The following is a 21,383-nucleotide window of genomic DNA, read 5'->3' as shown; positions in this document are numbered from 1 at the left end:
ATAGATGCAGCCCATATGGATGGGCTTTCACTGCCACATTCCATTCTTTATTTGACTCCAGTGAATTTCCTTTTCCTTACCACCTAATTATTCACTAATCAACTCGAATCTTTTATTTGACTCCATCCTAACCACTCTAGTTGGATAACTTTGTCTCTTCATTCATCATAAAATCTCGTGATGAACCTTCAACCTCTTGCTGTTTCCATCTTTGACCTTATTCTTAGTCTGATAGGATGAGAAGGTCTTCTCCATTGAAACCCTGTTCATCCCTTCGGTCCCTATTCTTCTGCCTTGTTAGATATTTGCTTTGCTAATTACTACCCCTCTCTACTTCATTCTCTAGCCATTCATGTCAAGGCTTAAATATAAATGCCTCAGAGGAGATTTTCCTTTTGTAAACCTAGAATAACCCAACTGGCACTCTCCATCCATTTTATTGTTTTTCATAGCAATTATTATCACCTAGTATTCCTTATTATGTGTTATTTGTAGACTTCTTTTTTTTTACTTCCTTAAGAAAAAAGATTCACTCTTAATCATTCTCAGTGCCTAGAATAATGCTTGGAACATAGGAGGAGTTCAGTAAATATAGTTAAATAAAAGAGTAAATGTATCCTCCAATATCTTCATTTCTATATATTCTTTCCTTTCAGCCTATAAATATGTGCATTACTTTCCTATCTTAAAAATAACAAATGTAGGGTGCCTGGGTAGCTCAGTCAGTTAAGGGTCTGACTCTTGATTTCAGCTCAGGTCATGGTCTCAATCTCACAGTTCGTGAGTTCGAACCCCACATTGGGCTTTCTGCTGTCAGTGTGGAGCCTGCTTCTAATCCTCTGTCTCCCTCTCTCTGCACCTCCTCAGCTCATGTGTGGGCTCTCTCAATCACACACACACACTCTCTCTCTCTTTTTCAAAAATAAACATTAAAAAATAACAAACACAAATAAAAGAAAAAAAATTCAGAAATTGTCTAACCCAGGAATTGGCAAATTATAGTTCACCAGCAGACTGCCTGTTTTCATAAAGTTTTGTTGGGAAGAGCCATTAACATGCATTTATATACTGCCTATGGGTGCTTTTTGCCCTACAATGGTATAGTTACATATCTGCCATAGAGACCGTGTGCCCATAAGCTGAAAATATTACTATGTGGTCTTTTCAGAAAATGTTTACCAACCTCAGGATCCAACTGCTGTTTTTTACATCCAGCATTCTCCAAAGTAGTACTATTCCACAAATTTCTTGCATTCTTTCAAATCTCGTTTCCTCTTTATCTTCCTTAAGTCTGATTCCATCTTTAGGACTACACTATACTGCTTTCTCTATGGTTAAACACGGTGCCCTAATTGTAAAACCCAGTACGTGTTTTTGAGTCTTTATATTTTGGGGATACTATTATCCATCTGACTCTCTTAAAGCTCTCTACTCCTTTGGTTTCCATGGCACTTACCCTCCTCTTCCTTTTCATACCTTCCTGACTGTATCTTTTCTTAAAGGGCACTTCTTCAGCCTGCCCCTTTAGAATCTGTATATCCCCGGATTCTGTCCTCAGTCAAAATTTCTCAGTCTGTGTAACTTTTTCCTACATCAAATAATTTAAACCTGACTGGTTTCAATCTCACGGATAAGTTCAGGACATATCATTTTTCTGGTTGGCCTTTGCAGCAGCTTCCTGAGTGGCCTTCCTGCATCCAACCTTACTCCACCAAAACCACCTTCTGCCCAGTTGCCAGAATGTCAGTTTAAGGTAGTGGTTCCCACCTCTTGCACTGTTGGGGGAATGCAAATTGGTGCAGCCGCTCTGGAAAGCAGTGTGGAGGTTCCTCAGAAAATTAAAAATAGACCTACCCTATGACCCAGCAATAGCACTGCTAGGAATTTATCCAAGGGATACAGGAGTACTGATGCATAGGGGCACTTGTACCCCAATGTTTATAGCAGCACTCTCAACAATAGCCAAATTATGGAAACAGCCTAAATGTCCATCAACTGATGAATGGATAAAGAAATTGTGGTTTATATACACAATGGAATACTACGTGGCAATGAGAAAAAATGAAATATGGCCCTTTGTAGCAACGTGGATGGAACTGGAGAGTGGGATGCTAAGTGAAATAAGCCATACAGAGAAAGACAGATACCATATGGTTTCACTCTTATGTGGATCCTGAGAAACTTAACAGAAACCCATGGGGGAGGGGAAGGAAAAAAAAAAAGAGGTTAGAGTGGGAGAAAGCCAAAGCATAAGAGACTGTTAAAAACTGAGAACAAACTGAGGGTTGATGGGGGGTGGGAGGGAGGAGAGGGTAGGTGATGGGTATTGAGGAGGGCACCTTTTGGGATGAGCACTGGGTGTTGTATGGAAACCAATTTGACAATAAATTTCATATATTAAAAAAAAAAAAGGTAGTGGTTCCCAAACTTTATTGTTTATTGGGCATCAGACTCACTTGGAGTGCTGATTAAAATATAGATTGCTAGGTCTCATTCATGGAGTTGTTACCAAGTAAGTGTCCTGTGGGACCTGAGAACTTGCATTTCTGCGTTCCCAGGTGATGCTGATGCCACTGTTCTAGACTGCACATTGAAAAACACTGGTTTTAAAAAAGTTTGTATTGCATCTACCCCTTCCTTAAAACCACACAGTGGTTTCCCATAACCTGTAGGATTAGACCTAAGTTTCTTATTATGTCATATAACGTTGTCCAAATCTTATGATTCTTACTTCACCAGGATTCTCTCTTCCATTCTCTGACTCTCACTTGATTCTCCTATAAACGCAAACTGCATTATCTCACCACATGCCCTGCCATTTCAACCCTCTGTGTTCTTGATCATGCCCATAATTTCCATTCCCTCTTCACACATCTTTCTTCTCCTCACTCTTTAAAGAGGTATTTCAAATGCTGTTCCCCTTCCTAAGCTTCCATAATGATCAGGACACGTTTCCTTCACCACCTAGTTCCTCTATGCACAACTGTTTTATTTATATTTGTGTTTATTTTGTCTTCCCTGAGCTGCTAGTAGAGTGCTATGTTTTGTTTTTTTTTCTCCCATTGCAAAATGAAGGTTCATTTTAATGTATCAACTTAATATATTTCCCACTAAGGGTGAAAGCAGAGGAAAATTAGTGCTCCCATACATTACTAATCACACTGTAAACTGACCCATCCTTTCCAAAAGTAAGTTGGCAGAATCCATGAAGACCCTGAAACAAAAACAACAGAAAAAAACAAAACAAAACAAAAAAACCAATAAACCTTCATATTCTTGGTCTTAAGTCATTCTACTCCAGGGAATCTGATCTAAGAAAATAATTCAAAATATGCCCAGAGATGGCTATCACCCATTGCCTATAAATAGCAAAACAAAGGAAAACACCGAGTATTCAACACTAGGGAGTAATTAAGTGCAATGCATCTAATTGATGAAATATCACATATTTAAATGATGATTTTGAAGTGCACGTGGCAAACATATTTCTGTTGTAATGTTAAGTAAAAAATAAGAATACCAAATATTAATATAAATTGTGATTCCAATTATGCAACAATATTTTTGAAAAAAAGTCTGGAAGGAAAAGCACTTAGATTCTAAGTTAGGATGATAAGCTTATGACATGACTTTTTAATGTGATTGCATTTTAAGAAAATAAAAATACTTATTTCAACCACCTATGCCATTTCATATTTATGCAATTTTTCCTTTTAAAATTATAAGGATGGGTGGGCTTGGGTGGCTCAGTCAGTTAAGCATCTGATTTTGGCTCAGGTCATAATCTTGTGATCCATGAGTTCGATCCCCATGTAGGGCTCTGTGCTGACAGCTGAGAGCCTGGAACCTGCTTCGGATTCTGTGTCTCCCTTTCTCTCCACCCCTCCTCTGCTCTCTCTCTCTCTCTCTTTCACTCTCTCTCTTAAAAATAAACATTAAAAAACAAAACAAAAAACCACCCCAAGTAACTGTGTGCAAGTTTTTAACTTCTTTAAGTATGCTTTCTCACCTATAAAATAAGGGTAGTAATATTTTCTTATGGTACTACTTGCTGCTGATTGCCTATCCATAACTACCCTATTGTCCTCTCCAGCTTGCTTCCCTCCACACAGCACATGCCGCCTTTCTTTTTTATACACATGGAGTGTGAGGCAGGGCTCTATCTTATGACCCTGAGAAGAAATCAGGAGTTGGTCACTCAACCGATTGAACCACCAAGGCACCCCTACACACACATTTTCTATCAGAGTCTGTCTTTCCCTCTACAGTCTCCAAATATCAGATCATGTTCTAGGCCTCCTTTAGTCAGACTAGTCCTGGTCACTTGGACTTAGGGAAATACCAGAATATCTTCTGGGAAAGGTCATCTCCCCTCCAAAATATACTCATGGGCAAAAATACTGGTCTTGTTTGCTTGGTATGGTCATTCCCAAGCGTGATGTCTGCAATTGCTTAGGTCATCTGACCATGAGGGGAGGGATCACTGACCCATAGAGTATAACAGAGCAGAAAGATGGACAGTCTGAACCTTTGATGACATCACCAACCTGGAAAATTTCTTTTATATGAGATCATACATATATATATATTGTTTAAATCAGTTTTAATTGTCTAGTTGAGTACTTGCAGTTGAAACCACCACAATGTTTTATATTAAATGAGATAATATGGCCTAGGTCAAGAGTACAGAAATTGGAGTCAGATGGAGTTTAAACTAGTGGTAGCCATGTAACCTTGAATAAACTGCTTAAACTCTCTCTGTCTCAATTTCCTCATTTGTGAAATGGAGGTAATAGTACCTACCTCAAAGGGTTTGTGTAAGGAATAAATGAAATATGTAAGGAACTTATGAAAACAGCTGGTACCTATACAAATTCTTATATTAAAAACTAGATGTTAATAGTAGTATAATAAAGGTTCAATAAATGATAGTTACTGCTGTTACAGATTGGTCGTTAATAAGTGACCTTAAATACCACCTAGTTATTTTATAAACAAGCTACTGTGACTGAGTTTAGATTAAACAATCAAGTCACCTACTTTTTAATTCAGGGCACTTTTCCCTATACTATGTTGTCATTATCTTTTTAGCAAAATTGAAACACTGTTTATCACTTTTAAAAAACTTTTTACATGTTATTTATTTTTGAGAGACAGAGAGAGACAGAGTGTGAGCAGAGGAGGGGCAGAGAGAGAGGGAGACACAGAATCTGAAACAGGCTCCAGGCTCTGAGCTGTCTGCATAGAGCTTGATGTGGGGCTGGAACCCATGAACTGCGAGATGGTGACCTGAGCTGAAGTCGGATGCTTAACCAACTGAGCCACCCAGGCGACCCTTTCACTTTTTAATAAGCATTTTGATATTTTAATATGTGTTACAAAGGTAGATTTAATGGATAGACATAAAAATACCTCGGCATTTAATTTGGGTAAGCTGGACTCTTTACTTGGACACATTGTATTCCTGACACGTTTATATAATTACTATTTTAAAAAATAAGGTTAAACTTCTCAAGCAAGCTGGACATGTAGTAGATTTTGGGTGACTTCCCTGAAGCTTTCTTTCTTTCGGAGTTAGACAGTTCATATCCTGACCCTCTCATGCGTTATACATTCTGCAGAACCTACATTTTTAGAAAGTAAAAACACATATTTCATGTGGCAACTTCTGCTATTGTTAAACATGTGTTTAATTCTCAAAATGGAATGGAAGGTAATATTCATGGTTAACCCCTTTGATAGGAAAGGGAGAATCTATTGTGTGAATATTTGAGGACGTAAGAACAGAATTTTTGTTTCTTCTCCTCAGAGATAAGCACAACCTTATTTCCCTTGTGATTTATTTCAGTTCTGTCTTACAATAACTGATGTCATACTCAAAGCATGGTATTGGCTGAAGTTCTGGGGTATAGAAATGAAGGTTTTCCCTTAAGGAATTCACAGTCTAGCAAAAGAAGACAAGTAAATACATAAATATCTATAAAGTGAGTAAGTCTCTCTGGTACTTAAAATGAGTGCTCACTAATATCCAGTCATCTTCTCTCCTTTAGACCTATTTGCACTAGGTGGGATCACATGCACTGAGCACTTTTGGGTAGAGGCATGCAAAGTTCCTGCATAGTGTTCCAGTTTCTTCTTCCCTCTTGAAATGATTGAGGAAGCCTCATGTTGCCATGGCAGACACACAAGAAGCATGGTGACTGATGAAGTCATTTGATGTAGAACAGCTACTCTGCGAAGTTACCAGACTTACATTAGGTTTTTTAAAGAAAGAAACAAACTTTGCCGGGATAACCGCTAAGATTTCAGGCCCTATTGTTATCACATCATGACAAAGACTATCCTGTATTATCTGCTTTAAATGAAGTATATGAGAAGTATTCTGAGACACAGGAGAAAACAGTAGCAACAACAACAACAAATTCTAACTGGTAAATTAAAGATGTTTCCAAAGAAGAAGTAATATTTTAATTTTGTGTAAAAGATGAAGAATACTTCAATAGAAAGATTAGGGGATGAAGTTGAATAAGAATCAGTAGGGTGTCATAGGAAATATATCAACTTGATACAGCATTTTGTGCTATATGATTATAGCATGTATCAACTTGAATGATAGCATTTTGTGAAAGTAAAAAGAAAATACATTTGAAATACAGAAAATAAAGTCATGTAACTAAAATGTCTCGTTATTACTGGAAAAGTGGTAGGCAGGTATAAGGCCAATGTAGAGGTAAGTATGAAAAAATAGATTGGGGCCACTTACTTATTAAGGATTTTGATAAACCTATGTTCCTTGAACTTGATTTTGTATAATCTGAGAGAGTTATTAAAAGCTAGGAGACATTTTCTGGCAATCACTGAAGGACATGTATTGAACAGACTGTAACAACTATTATACAGTGTCTGCCCTGTGTTGCTTGCAAACTACCATCAGAGAGATTACACGGTTTTGACATCATTTGTGTAGGTCACTTGAAGTGTAGATTCCATGAGTGCAAATACTCAGTTTTAGAGATACTGAGGCAACCTCACAGTGGAAGTCACATTCGCTCTGAGTCTTCAATGATCAACCAGGTAGTGAAGACATGCTGCAGGAGGTAAGAAGGGAGGAGGGGAAGGACTTACTATATGAAATGCGATCTGTGACTGCATGCAGCCTATGCCTAGGAAGACAATTCAGTAATTGTTCAGGAGAGATAATACAGGCTCAACTGAAAAATAGTAGTAGGCATAACTTGGAGATGGATTGAATGGGTTGAGAGATCTTGCATGCGTCCAGGAAATGAGTGATGTGTATCATTAGTTGCGATTAGTGAGATAAGAGAAGTAGCATGTTTGAAACACCATAAAGGATTATCTGACCTGTTTCAGCCTGGGTCTGTAATATAGCCTTGGTCTGGTGGAGCCAGTGAACTTGAGTGAGAAAACAGCCTTACTTCTGATGATAATGCTTATGTTTATATTGAATTTTCTTCAGAAACATGAAAGATCTTAAGACAGGGTTGCCTGGGTGACTCGGTTAAGTGGCTGGCTCTTGGTTTTGGCTCTGGTTGTGATGAGGTGGTGATCTTGCAGTTTGTGAGTTTGAGCTCCATATAGGGCTCCCCACTAGCAGTGTGGAGCCTGCTTGGAATTCTCTCTCTCTCCCTCTCTCTGCCCCTCCTCCACTTGCACTCTCTCTCTCAAAAAATAAACTCTTAAAAAATATTAAAACAGACAAAAATGAATTCTCTGAAAATAGTATTAGTGCTCTTGAGAATTGAAGGGGAAAAGTAAAATTAGGAGGTGGATATTTTATAATACTTGCAAATTCTTATGGGTATAAATCTCATTATTATGAAATAAATATTATCTTTTCAAGTGTATATAGATGTTGATGTTATACATAAAATATATATCATTACAAAATGATACTGGACCCTTGTAATGTTTTGCCATCATGGTAAGCCTTTAATAACTTGATAATAAAAATATAAGTATTATCATAAGCAGTTTGCAGTTTTTTTATATTAAAAAGAAAATCCTATGGAAAGGTGAGAACCTCTGTTCTATTTCCTGGAGAATTACTTATATCACTGGTATATAGGAGCTATATGTCTGGGAGAATCTGAAAATAACAAAATTGAAATTCATTGTTTGACTCTGAATGTAGAGTAAAAGGATTAGAGGTATAAATGATCTTGCTTTGAAATAATCGATAATATAAAATCTACACACCTAGAAAGGAAAACTGTTCCCAGGAGTCTTGAGGAAGCTCCCAGAACATCAGGTCTTGGGCAGAGATTTTAGTAATTTTTAAAGATTCCAATGCTTCATTTGCGTGTGTGTGTTAGGAGCTTGGGGTTAGTGGTAGGAGGCTTAGGAAGGCAGAAACACTGCAACGACCTCCTCGGCATGTGCCTCTTGAGGAATCAGAAAGTTTGCCAGCTGTTCACACTATTTTCAGTTACATTCTTCATCTGAAACCTGTGGATTCTATGCTTCATTTTGCTTATGGAAGCATCTGTTACAAAGCATATTGAAAATGGTTGGTTACTTTTTCCATATGTGAGGACTTTGATCCTTTGTGAGAAATTAGTTTATTGCAAATATAGAGTGACTTTGCTGAAAGCATTTTGTTCAACTTAAATACCAGAAGGTGATGCCTTTTATTGTTATTGCACTGAAAAGTCAAGGAGGGTTTAAGTAAATGTTTTCCTAGTAAATTGTAGAGGGAATCTGTAATTCTGCTCAGTGGAAAAATCTAAAATAAGCAATTAGCAAAGGCACTGTTTCAGAAAGACATTTCCCTGGAAGTCAGTTGTTAACTATCAGCGTGGAAGTGTGCCCACTGCTTGTGACCCTCTCTCTTGACTTGGAAATCCGTTAACACCAAGGAGCTGCTGACTTCATTTTGCAAAGTTTTCTTTGTTAATATCTCCAGATACTGTATAAGGCTTTCCATTGGCATCAACATTTAATTAAGTATAGTCAGCTTGTCTTTGCTTTGACTTTGATGATTTGAATTTCAACTGCCTTTAGGGAGAAAAATACGGAAGTATATTACTCACCATTTCACATCTGTTGCAGTTTAAAAGACTCAGTTGCCAAGAATTTTATGAAGCATCACTTAGTAATGATTCAGGAAATGATTAGTCAATGCATCTTATGCACAAAGTGGAGGGCACCCTCTGTTGTCCATCTTGCTATGATGCTTCTCTTCTGTGTCCTCAAAACATGGAAGCAGGCTATGAATTTGCAATTTCTTCTTCAGTGGACACTGATAATTGATAAATACATATAAGAAGATTGTTTAAGGTTTTAATCAGAGTGTGAAATCACAGAAATGGGGTGGTCTAAAAAGACCCTCATGCTAATAATTAAAAAAAAAACTGGCTTCATTCTCAACTTGGATTTCCAACGTCACTTGATACCTCTGTGTGTCAGCTTTCTCCTTTGGAAAATGAGAACATTAATAATTGCACAATGTACATTTGTAAAGGTTTTATTGTTGTGGTTATTTAAATTTAAAGTGCAAATGAAGTTTCTGGCACTTTTTGTTTGGTTTTTGCAATTTTAAGATATAAGCCCATGGAACTGATGACTACATCTTGAATATTTAGGTCTTTGGCTGAAAACTGATACATCATGAAGTTTGCTTCTTTAAACTTTCTTCGTAAATGACCCCTGTGATCTTATTACTTCTCTTACTCCTCTGAAATTGCAATGGATCTTCTTTATTAGCATTTATCCATGTTTTGATTCTTCCTTTTAACATTCTGTTATGCTTATTCATTTATTTATATTGAAATAGTTAACATACAGTATTATATTAGTTTCAGGTGTACAATATAATGACTCCACATTTCTATATATTACTCAGTGCTCATCACAATAACTGTACTCTTAATCCCCTTTATCTATTTCACATATCTCCCAACCACCTCCATGTTTGATTCTTGATTTCTAATGGTTCATACCTTAGACCTGTGCTATTTCTCTTAACATACATCTCATTAATTTCTATTGTCTCAAGTACCACACCATAAAAATGACCCTCAAATATTTATTCTAGTTTTATAAAGCCGTCAGTATCATATTTTCATATAGTTACTATGCTCTTCTTCTTATGTAGCACACAGCATGTCAAAGACGAACTCAAAACATTTATTTCAAATCTACTCCAGGTTTGATTCTTTGGGGAGACTATAGATGGGTATTCTGTTTTTCCATTGGGGGGCATACAATATTTGGTTTGCTCACTGCAGGTGGCTAGATTATCGTTTCTAGAGCTTTTCAGTGGATGGAATTAATATAATCATTTTAGTGGACAGAGCTAATACATTTTGTATATATTATATACGTGTATGTATATGTATATTGCATATGTCATGTAAGTGCGTATCAAAGATAAAATATCTCACTAACTCATAGTAATATTTGCTATAAAATTTTAGAATACAGCTTTTACTTATTTTGTTTTACATTTCATCTGTTTCTTCTTTCACATTCTTCTTGGAAACACTAGTTCTCAAGGATGCAGGGGATCTTAGAATTAGACTATCCCATAATTTCTCATTTCTTTTATTCCATATCATCTGCATTATTGTCTTAAGATGACAATTCTAATTATGTTACTACCAACATTATTTATAAAAGCAATTATTGCTTTTTTTCGTTTGTTCTCCCCATTCTTTTATCCTTTTAAAATATAATTGTCCTGTATCTACATTGTCAAACATATAGTATTATACACTATAATGTCTCCTTTTGAACCCTCATTTAGTATTCTATAAGTAATTATGCATTTAATACTCACCACCAGGCCTGGCAAAAGAATATATACTATATATATATATATATATATATATATATATATATATATATATATAGTATATATATAATATCTATCTATGTACTATATATATTATATATATATACACGCATTTATATATATTTAAATTTTTAGCTATATGATGTAACCTCCTCTACTTGTCAGTATACACATAAAACAAAGAGCTTCACTGATCAGGTATGTTCTTTATCTTCCTAAGGTAAGAACTGGTGACAGATTGTGTCAAATGGGCAGATCCAAGAAATTTTTTCCCTAATTTCTACAAATATGTCTCATCCCCTAGGGAAAATATTGAGTTATATATTGATCATAAATACAGAATGGATGAATCCATTCATAGAGATGAATCCTTAATCTATTTCCTATTCAAATACTCCTGTTTTACTTTTATGAAGCAGTAAGACATTTAAAAAGCTACTTTAAGTATTTGTGAAGACAACAGATAATCAGGAGATTAAAGTGTTAGTATAAGTACAACGTATTAATTTGTTAAATCACTGATCAATATTAGTTAATTCTTATATATTATCCAAAGTAGACACCCATATAAATGTTTGTGAGAATTCAGGTTTATGAAGAATTATACATTTACCTTTCTTTACATAAGAATATTTTCAATTACTGGCATCAACTCCTATGTGTTCGACTGTTATTGAAAAGATCATTGGTGAATAATAAGGCACACCATATCAATTACTGTCCAAAAGTAGATATTGTATTAACATATCAATTTATTTGTACTACAGAAATGCTGAGACAAGTTTAGAGAGGTCAAACATTTCTGCATAAAGCTTATTAAGAATAGGCTTTGCTAACTCATTTCTACCTGCAAAAACTGATACTAAAATCTTATTTTGAAAATACAACATATTTTCCTCCAGAATTCATTCTTCAGATTTAGTTCCAAAAAATATGTTTATAGAGCATCATTATGTAGAAAGTTATATAGTTTTACTACATAGATGTTAAAATAGGAATAGTCTTCTGTTACTCAGCATGTAAATATAAAAGAGAATTGAATTAGAGACCATTCAGCTGTTAAAAGATAAATTGAGGAATATAAAATTTTTAAGAGTTTGTTTGAGCAAAAATTGACTGGAATGAGGCATCACCAAACTGGAAGTGGTCCGGATCCCTCCACCTTCGGGAGTGAGGGGTAAGACTTTTCTACTGAAGAGGTGGAACAAAGCTTATTTGATATGGTTTAAGAGTGACATTATTTGGAAAAGCTAAGTTGGCTGTTTGCGACTGATTGTCCTTAGGTTTTGATTTTTTAAACTTGAGGCACTTATAGGCTTAGGTTTTGGTTTGTTTTCATAGGCTACTAAGGTATTAAAACCATCTTAGTCTACTGGCCACATTGTTTAATTAATTTATCAGAACTTACGTGAATGTTCCAATAAGTTAAATGAGTTGAATGTATATATTTGGTGCCAAAACACTTTTTTCTTTGTCACAGAAGTTCTATAGCCAATAGATAGGAAAATGAGAGAAATATTTCTGTTTCTTTTTGCTAGTTTACCTAACACACTATGATTTACCCATTCTTTCTAATTATTTTAATTGAAAAAAAAAGGATTTTAAAAAAAGAAAAAAACCATCAATATCACTCAATAAAGACTGATTATTTTACATTATATAAGTCACTTCAAAACCAATATGTATTAATCTTCACCACTTCCAGCCACTGTTTTTTGTGTCTCCTAATGTGCATTATGAATAACTGCATCTTTGGAGCAATGGTGACTACCTCAGTATTTTCATTCAGGTAACTTGAGTTACCATTGCAGGCAGCTGTGCTGGACTTTTTGAATGTGTTTCTAAACCATTATGATACATGAAAATAAGTACAACAAAATTAAAATAATTAAGAAAATAAAAATTTAGGATATAAGCTTTGCTATCAGATTTGAGTTCCAATAATGCAAAAAAACAGATGCTTAAGAATACTTGGTGAATGAATGAAATAATCATTCAGACATTCAATAAATCCTAGTTCTAATCCTTATAGAGTAACATTGGGCAGGTTATTTGGAAAACTGAAACACAGAAATGTTATTTATAAGACAGGGAATAGCTCACAGACTTGGAGTGAGGACAAATGACATATTGTATGCAAACATCTGAAAAAGTGTCTCGAGAATAATAATTGGTCAATAAATGTTCCTTTGTCTTTTATCTTTCCTGAAGACTTTTGTGCTGTTTTTAGCAATTGCTGTCAAGAAGGCTGTCAACCTCTGTGTGACTTTAAATAAGGGTTTTTATTTATGCAGTACCATAGAACTGGGCTTCTAACCAGACAAAGGCGCTCACTCTATCCAAGGCTTAATCTGGAAAATAGCTTGAAGTTTATCAGACCATAAAGTTGCTTGGAGAATTTTAGCACTCTAAATGGATATCTAGGAAAGCATTTCTTGAACATCTTGAATGAAACATAACTTGGAATCTTTCAAGAGGACTGTTACCAGAAAATTCACAGGAATGAAGAAAACTCTTTTCATTAGATAGGTTTTCTCATATGAAAGGAACATATTGCTGAGCCAATTTAATTAATCTTCTTTTCTAGGTTTTAGCATTTTTACTTCTTGTGTTGGATGAAATCAGATCAGAGTAGGAGATTAGTAATGGCAGGTGAATTTTTTAATAGAACGAGAACATGTTCTTTTGCAGCCTGTTATTTTGTTTCTTAGCATATTGACTTCCCCTTTTGTTTCTCTGATTTCAACAATGATCACTTTTGGCTAAATGCAATTCTCAATTTTATTCTATTTTCTCTCCTAGTAAACAGTAACATTAAAAAAGTAATCATATTTATGCCAAATCCAATGTCCTTTTCTTATTCTTTAAAGTTAAATTTTCTGCAGATATTACATCTGCTGTGTTTCTCTTCTTTCTTGAATCTTGGCTTTCAAAGAGTACCTGTATTCCAGTGATCTTACACTTCCAGAAACCCTTGCTCTGTTTTCACCCTTCACTATCCAGTTCCATCAATACAGGCTTTCCTACAATATTTCATGCTCACCCATCCTGGTAGATATGTGATGTGCCACCACGAACACCTTTAGAGTAAGAAGTAATTATAACTCCTGCTGGGTGTGCACTGCCAGAAGACAGACCCCCACTACTAGCACCTTTAAGGAGTTACCTCAGTTGAAGAGGGACATCTAGCCAAGGGTCATGCCTAGTTCCCTGGGCAGTCATTTCCAATGGCTGATTGGTACAGAGGTGTAAGGCCCAGCCTCTGCTCCATCTTGGGATGAAGAATAAAGGGTCATACCATCTTTGGAAAACCTTGGAGGATTAGCTGAAGTTTCTGTTGTAACTTGATCCTACCTTGAATGCAAATTGTGTAGCCACTCTGGAGAACAGTATGGAGGGTCCTTAAAAAGTTAAAAATAGACCTACCTTATAATCCAGCAATGGCACTACTAGGTAGTACTTTTGTCTACTTTTGGATTTTTGCTACTCAAAGGATACAAAAATACATATTCAAAGGGGTACATGCACCCAAATGTTTATAGCAGCATCATCAACAGCCAAGCTACAGAGAGAGAGCCCAAATGTCCATCCATTGACTGAAAAGATGTGAGATACACACACACACACACACACACACACACACACACACACACACACAATGGAATGTTGTTCAGTCATCAAAAAAGAATGAAATCTTGCCATTTGCAATGACATGGATAGAGCTAGAGTGTATTATGCTAAGCAAAATCAGTCAGGTAGAGAAAGACAAATACTATATGATTTCACTCATTTGTGGAATTTAAGACACAAAACAGATGGACATATGGGAGGGGGAAAAAGAGGGAAACAAATCACAGACTTTTAGAGAGAGAACTAACTGAGGGTTGATGGAGGTTGGTGGGGGATAGTCTAGATGGGTGATGGGCATTAAGGAGGGCACTTGTTATTTTTTTTTTTTCAACGTTTATTTTTTTTTATTTTTGGGACAGAGAGAGACAGAGCATGAACGGGGGAGGGGCAGAGAGAGAGGGAGACACAGAATCGGAAACAGGCTCCAGGCTCTGAGCCATCAGCCCAGAGCCTGACGCGGGGCTCGAACTCACGGACCGCGAGATCGTGACCTGGCTGAAGTCGGACGCTTAACTGACTGCGCCACCCAGGCGCCCCTTGTTATTTTTTTTTTAATGTTTTATTTATTTTTGACAGAGAGACACAGACAGCATGAGCGGGGGAGGGGTAGAGAAAGAGGGAGATACAGAATCTGAAGTAGGCTACAGGCTCTGAGCTGTCAGCACAGAGCCCGATGTGGGGCTTGAACTCACAGATTGAGAGATCATGACCTGAGCCAGAGTCAGACACTCAACCGACTGAGCCACCCAGGTGCCCCAAGGAGGGCACTTGTTATGATGAGCATTTGTTTTATGTGTATTGTATGTAAGTGATGAATCACTGAATTCTACTCTTGAAACCAATGTTACACTGTCTATTAACTAACTAGAATTTAAATAAAAATTTGAAAAGAAAAAAAAAAGGAAAGCATATCCCATCTTGACCTCTCCTTTTCCCCAATGTATTGATCCCAAACCTACTCCCTAATAAACATCACACTGACTAATCTCCATCTCAGAGCCTGCTTCCTTGGGAACCCAACTTGTGAAAGTCATCTTTTTATTCTCATGCCATATACCCCTTTCTGATGTAATCTCAAGCTCTCTGTAACTCAACTAACATCAGATGATATCCAACTCTCTCTCTTGCTCTGGGTTCTTTTCCAGACTTCAAATACTGATTTCATACCTAGTGTAGTACATCTTTATTAAGGTATCAGCTCAAACTCAATATGCTGTCAGATGTTGTCAATCTTTCACTCTCTCACCATCCACCATAACCACCTTCTCATCTTAGTTCCACTTCTCAGTTAATGGCAACAAAAGTTACCCTCATAGTTCACCTTGAAACCTTGGAATCATTACTTTTTCCTATTTCTCCTTCACTTTCCCGAATCAATTTCTTCTCAAATCACGTATGTGTTATTTAGGTAATGACTCTTAACTCTATCTCCATTGTCACTTAGCTACATTTTTTTTTTCATTCATTCACAAGGGTTTACTATGTCTCAGTCCCAGGATGAAGCATTTATTGCCCCTAACATGGAAAATTGTCTTTATTGTAGTTGATTCTCCCTTTCTTCTCTTCCCAGCCCAACTTATCACAGCTAAAACCTAAACACAGCTAAACATACCTAAACATACCTAAAACACAGCTATGATCATGGAATAGTTATGTTCAAAACCCTTAAATGTTTCCTCCTTTTTCATTGAGTATAACCCATATTCTTCTGCTTGCCATTCTAGCTATTTTAAATCTATCCCTGAAACCATTTCTGAAACACTTCTCTCTCCCTATACTCTTCTCTTCAATCAGTCTTCACTCAGTCTTTTCCCAGTCATGACACCCATATGTTTTCAGATCTCCATGATAAGTATGTGTGCTCTGCTTAGAACACTGTTTTATTTTTTATGCAGGGTGTTCTAAACTCATCTTTTAAATCTCAGCCCCAATTTTGTCTTTGGGTGGACTTCCCTGAACTTTAGGTAAAATTTATCCCTCTTTCCATGTTCTGTTACTGGTTTCTCTTATAGGAGTCTGACTTCCTCTATGCCAGGAGCCACATCTTCGTCATGATATATATTAATATCAAATATTTTAAAAGCTACCTTTTGTGGAAGCAAATGAGGTTCCTACTTATATTAATGAGTAACCAACCAAACAATATATTTTTTTTCAGTTTATTGATTTGAGTACATGTTCTTTTACATTTTAGCAGTGTCATCTATATAATATTTGGCTTCAAAAAGTTGAATTGACTTTCTAATTAAAAAAACAAAACAAAACATGAGTAACTGCACATTCTCTACTCCAACTTACCCAATAAAATATAGCTGCACAGTTGAGGCATTGATTAAGGTTTGCACACACACACATACAGGAGGAAAGACTATAGACACATATATACATAAGAGTGTGTGTGTGTGTGTGTGTGTGTGTGTGTGTGTGTGTGTGTAGTGCTACTAAAGACTAATATGAGACTTTTGGTTCCATGAAGGCAGAAACATGTTTGTGCATCGCAGTATCACAGCTGCAGCTCTAGCATCAAGTAAAATGTTTGAAATTACTAGGACATGAGTATTTACTAATGAAAACATAATTTAAATCCCATCCTGAGTACTAAATTCTTGCTTTTTTCAATCCAAATCAAGAGCAGGCATTATTTTATCCTAAATCCTTAATTGATATTCCTTTTGGCAACAACTAGGTAAATTAGTCCTTGTGCTTTTTAGACTGTGGATGAAATTTAAATGGCACATGGGGTTAATCTCATTTGTGTGTAATCTTGTAACCCAAAGGGTGTCTTGATGCTGAAACAATACATAAGCATCAGGTACTTCTGGCATTGGTTGCCTCTTTGGTACTCCTCTAATGTAGCAGTTTTCAAGTCATTTCGACTCACCTGTGTCCCCAAATGTCCCAGTTATACTCTAATTATTCTGACTTGATTGAAACCAACACTGCCTTTAAATTATGAGAGTATTTTAAGGGTACTTTTGTTAAGTCTATGGCATAAAATGGGTTATTTTCCTCCTCTAAATATTGCACAAAGGTGGAAAAATATATTGATATCAAGTAAGCTTTTATTTTTAAATAGAGCTTTGTGACAATAAAATTAAATTCTTCTGGCTTTGACATATTCCACTGCCTCATTCTACTAATGAATATTTTTCAAAACTTACTCCTGTTAAATTTTAAGTCATTGCACTGCATATTTTGTCCCTCATTTAAGAGAGCTTCTTAACTGAGGCCTTAGTAAAGAGTAACTGCTTACTTAATTTTTTCTACTTTCTCATACCCAGTTTAGGCCTTTCACCAAACGTATGTGTGTGTGATTATCTGTATAAATTTTCCTTGTAACTTGACTATTACCTTATTCCAGAGAAGATTTAAGAAGATTGTTTATGGGGATTATACTTTGGGTATATACATGTGTTTAGATATACATCAATTTCATAACCATTTCACCTTTATTTCAATACTTATCATTGGTTAAATGTCCAAAATTGAGATTAAAATATCTGTCACATGTACCAAATTACATAAATGTGTATAATTTGTCTTCCTGTCATAACAGATAAAGGGCAACTAGTCAATGAGCCAAGACCCATTCCCATTGATTGGGATCAAAAAGTTAACAGAGGAGCACGTGGGTGGTTCAGTTGGTTGAGCATCTGACTTTGGCTCAGGTTATGATGTTAGGGTTCGTGAGTTCGAGCCCCTCATTGGGCTCTATGCTGACAGCTCAGAGCCTGGAGCCTGCTTCGGATTCCGTGTCTTCCTCTCTCTCCCTGCTCCTACCCTGCTCTCTGTCTGTCTCTCTTTCTCAAAAATAAATAAACATTAAAAAGTTTTCAAAAAAATTTAAACAGGAACCAAGGTGGGAGGGTGAACTGTTCTCTAATTAATGAAAGAATCATAAGAATATTATTAGTAAGTCTCCTGTTGTGTGAATAGCTTCTTGACACATCTATAAAATACTTCAGGGTTAAGATCAGCAGCATAATTAAGGTTTATTTTTCCTCCTGCATCTTTTTTTTTTAAAGTAAACTCTAAGCCACAGATAAGGCCCGAACTCACAACCCCAAAATCAAGAGTTGCATGCTCTAGGGGTGGCTGGGTGGCTCAGTGAGTTAAGTTATGGACTCTTGGTTTTGGCTCAGATCATTATCTCACAGTTTCTGGGATTGAGCCCTGTGAAGGGCTCCACACTGACAGTGTAGAGCCTGCTTGGAATTCTCTCTCTCTGCCCCTCCCATGCTCATGTGCTCTCTGTCTCTCTCAAAATAAATAAATTTTAAATCAAAAAAAAAAAAAGAGTTGCATGTTCTACTGACTAAGCTAACTAAGCACCCCACCCCTTCTATCTTATAAGTACTTTTTAAAAAATAATTGACAAGGATGGACTTAGATAGTTACAGATAACTTGGAGGTAAGAAACAAACTTGGATCAAATAAATGGTGTCACAACTTGCACATGCAGTACCAAGTTAATGCTGAATATGATTTGACATATTTTCTTTAAAAATCTATTGTTAGAGTTGGTGAATATTTAGCTAGTCAAGAGTTCTCCATTTCCCCTGGTGGTAAAGATTTGATTTCATGTTTGAGATTTAACTAATCTCTGCAAGCAAAATTATAAACAAAAGATTTTGGGGGCTGAGCCTCTGGGTTATAATAATTATCTTTCTTATTTCATAGAAGAGTCTCAACATCATGGCTGTGTTCAATTGCAAAGAAAGAATTTAAAGAAGATAACTGGTAGGAAAGTGAAGGTACTAGGGAGCTCAGCCTAAAGCCACATTTGCTTAAAAAGACTGCGATTTCTGTTTGGATTGTTTGTTTACTTGATTTGGCTAGGGAGGAGACCCCCTAGAAATCATAGGGGATATTTTTCTATATCACTTTCCTACTGTCAAGCCACTCCTTGCCACTAATACTAGTTCTCAATTAATGTTGATTAATTGAGATTAACTGGTTGATTAAAGCCCAACCATTATTCAACATTTTTCTAGAAATCAAATGCAAATGTATTCTTATATTATCTTACATTTCCTCCATTATAGAACTATCATATACACTATGATAGTAGTGTACTATATCATATAGTAATGCCTGTTAATTTCTAGCTGTTCCCCCATCCCTAATTCTGACTGTAAGCTCAATGAGTCAGGAGTGACATTTCAATCCTTACTGCAGCCCCAGAGCTATCCAAGGGTCAGACACATAAAATAGATGTGCCCAATTGATGTTGAATGAAACAACCATGAGAAGATCATCTTATAAGTATTTTCTAAGGCTGTTAGACCCAGAATGAACTTCAAAAACTTACTTAACATTTCCCTAAGTAAAAGACAAATGTATCAACAGTGCATAGCATTTTCAGAACTGGAATTTCTCCTGGCAATAGTCATTTTTTTAAAAAAACTGGGATTTGAAAGAAAGCCTTGAAGCTACTCAGTCACTAATGGACTGCTTTCCCTACCATGTTTGGTGTTAAGCAAGGCAACTGGCAAATGAGCTTTTTTCTGTTTCATTTTTTGAAATGTGCATACAGGATTGTGAGGGGGCAATTTTTTTTTTTAATTTTTTTCTTTTTTTCAACGCTTATTTATTTTTGGGACAGAGAGAGACAGAGCATGAACGGGGGAGGGGCAGAGAGAGAGGGAGACACAGAATCAGAAACAGGCTCCAGGCTCTGAGCCATCAGCCCAGAGCCTGACGCGGGGCTCGAACTCACGGACCGCGAGATCGTGACCTGGCTGAAGTCGGACGCTTAACCGACTGCGCCACCCAGGCGCCCCAATGAGGGGGCAATTTTTGAGTGTGGGCTTAGGGTGACCAACTTTCAGCTCGTAAACAGATTAGGTATATCCAAAAAGCCATCGATGGAGTAAAATGTTGTATTTCATTCTTTGAGCTAGTTGTGATATTGTCCACATATTTGGATTGACATTTATTTGCAGTGGAATAAAGTACAGAAATACCTAGAAAACTTTTGTGTGTGAACAAAAAGGTGACCCTGGCCAAGGAAACTTCTAAATCTTCAGAATATTCATTTAACAATAACAAGAGCTTCTATTTACTAAAAGCTCATTATGTATCAGCCCTTTCATATGCATCAGTTTTTTTTAAAATTTTTTTAAAGACTTATTTATTTTTTAGAGAGAGACAGACTGAGTATGAGAAGAGGAGAGGCAGCGAGAGAGAGGGAGACACAGAATCCCAAGCAGGCTCTGAGCTCTGAGCTGTCAGCACAGAACCTGCCTGGGGCTCAAACTCATGAATTGTGAGATCATGATCTGAGCTGAATTTGGACACTCAACTGACTGAGCCACCCAGTTACCCCCATCAGCTCTTTTTATATTACTTAATCCTCAGAAAAGCAAAATGAATTTAGAATTATTAATATGATCCCTTTAAAGATGATACAACTAAAACTGAGAGAGGTTAAGTAACATTCCCAAAGTGACACAATTTATAAAACATGAGTGAGATTTATTATTAATTTTTATAACAGTTTTTCTTTTAATTTATTTGGAGAGAGAGGGAGAGAGAGAATATTATGCGGGCTCCTCACTGTCAACACAGAGCCTCATGCAGGGCTTGAACTCACGAACCATGACACCATGACCTGAGCTGAAACCAAGATTTGGACACTTAACCAACTGAGCCACCCAGGAGCCCCTTGAGTGAGATTGAAACTCAAATCAGCTCTCAGACTTGGGTTTTTAATCACTATGTTTATTATATTGTACTTAATTTCAGATGATGCTGAAGTGGGGCATCTGGGTGGCTCAGCCGGTTAAATGCCTGACTCTTGATTTTGGCTTAGATCATGATCTCATGGTTTGGTCAAGCCCTGGGTTGGGCTCTGCACTCATAGCAGAGATTCTGTCTCTCCCTCTCTCTCTGCCCTTCCTCGGCTCATGCTTTCTGTCTCTCAAAATAAATAAATAAA

General features: G+C 36.5%; 1 long non-coding RNA gene across 4 annotated transcripts in view; it reads right to left on the bottom strand.

Moving 5' to 3' along the window:
• The window catches only part of LOC113593339 (uncharacterized), a 308,036-nt gene that overhangs the window by 186,096 nt on the left and 100,557 nt on the right, over window positions 1-21,383 (bottom strand). For all 4 annotated transcript variants that reach the window (XR_008299829.1, XR_008299827.1, XR_008299830.1 and 1 more), the window contains one exon: window positions 9,051-9,259. This is a non-coding gene — a long non-coding RNA (uncharacterized LOC113593339). The remainder of the gene's footprint in view (window positions 1-9,050; window positions 9,260-21,383) is intronic.

This window comes from Acinonyx jubatus, chromosome A1 (assembly GCF_027475565.1).
Source record: "Acinonyx jubatus isolate Ajub_Pintada_27869175 chromosome A1, VMU_Ajub_asm_v1.0, whole genome shotgun sequence".
Classification (NCBI taxonomy): Eukaryota; Metazoa; Chordata; class Mammalia; order Carnivora; family Felidae; genus Acinonyx; species Acinonyx jubatus.
Note: the sequence above shows the minus strand (reverse complement) of the source record. Positions and strands in the feature narration are given on the sequence as shown.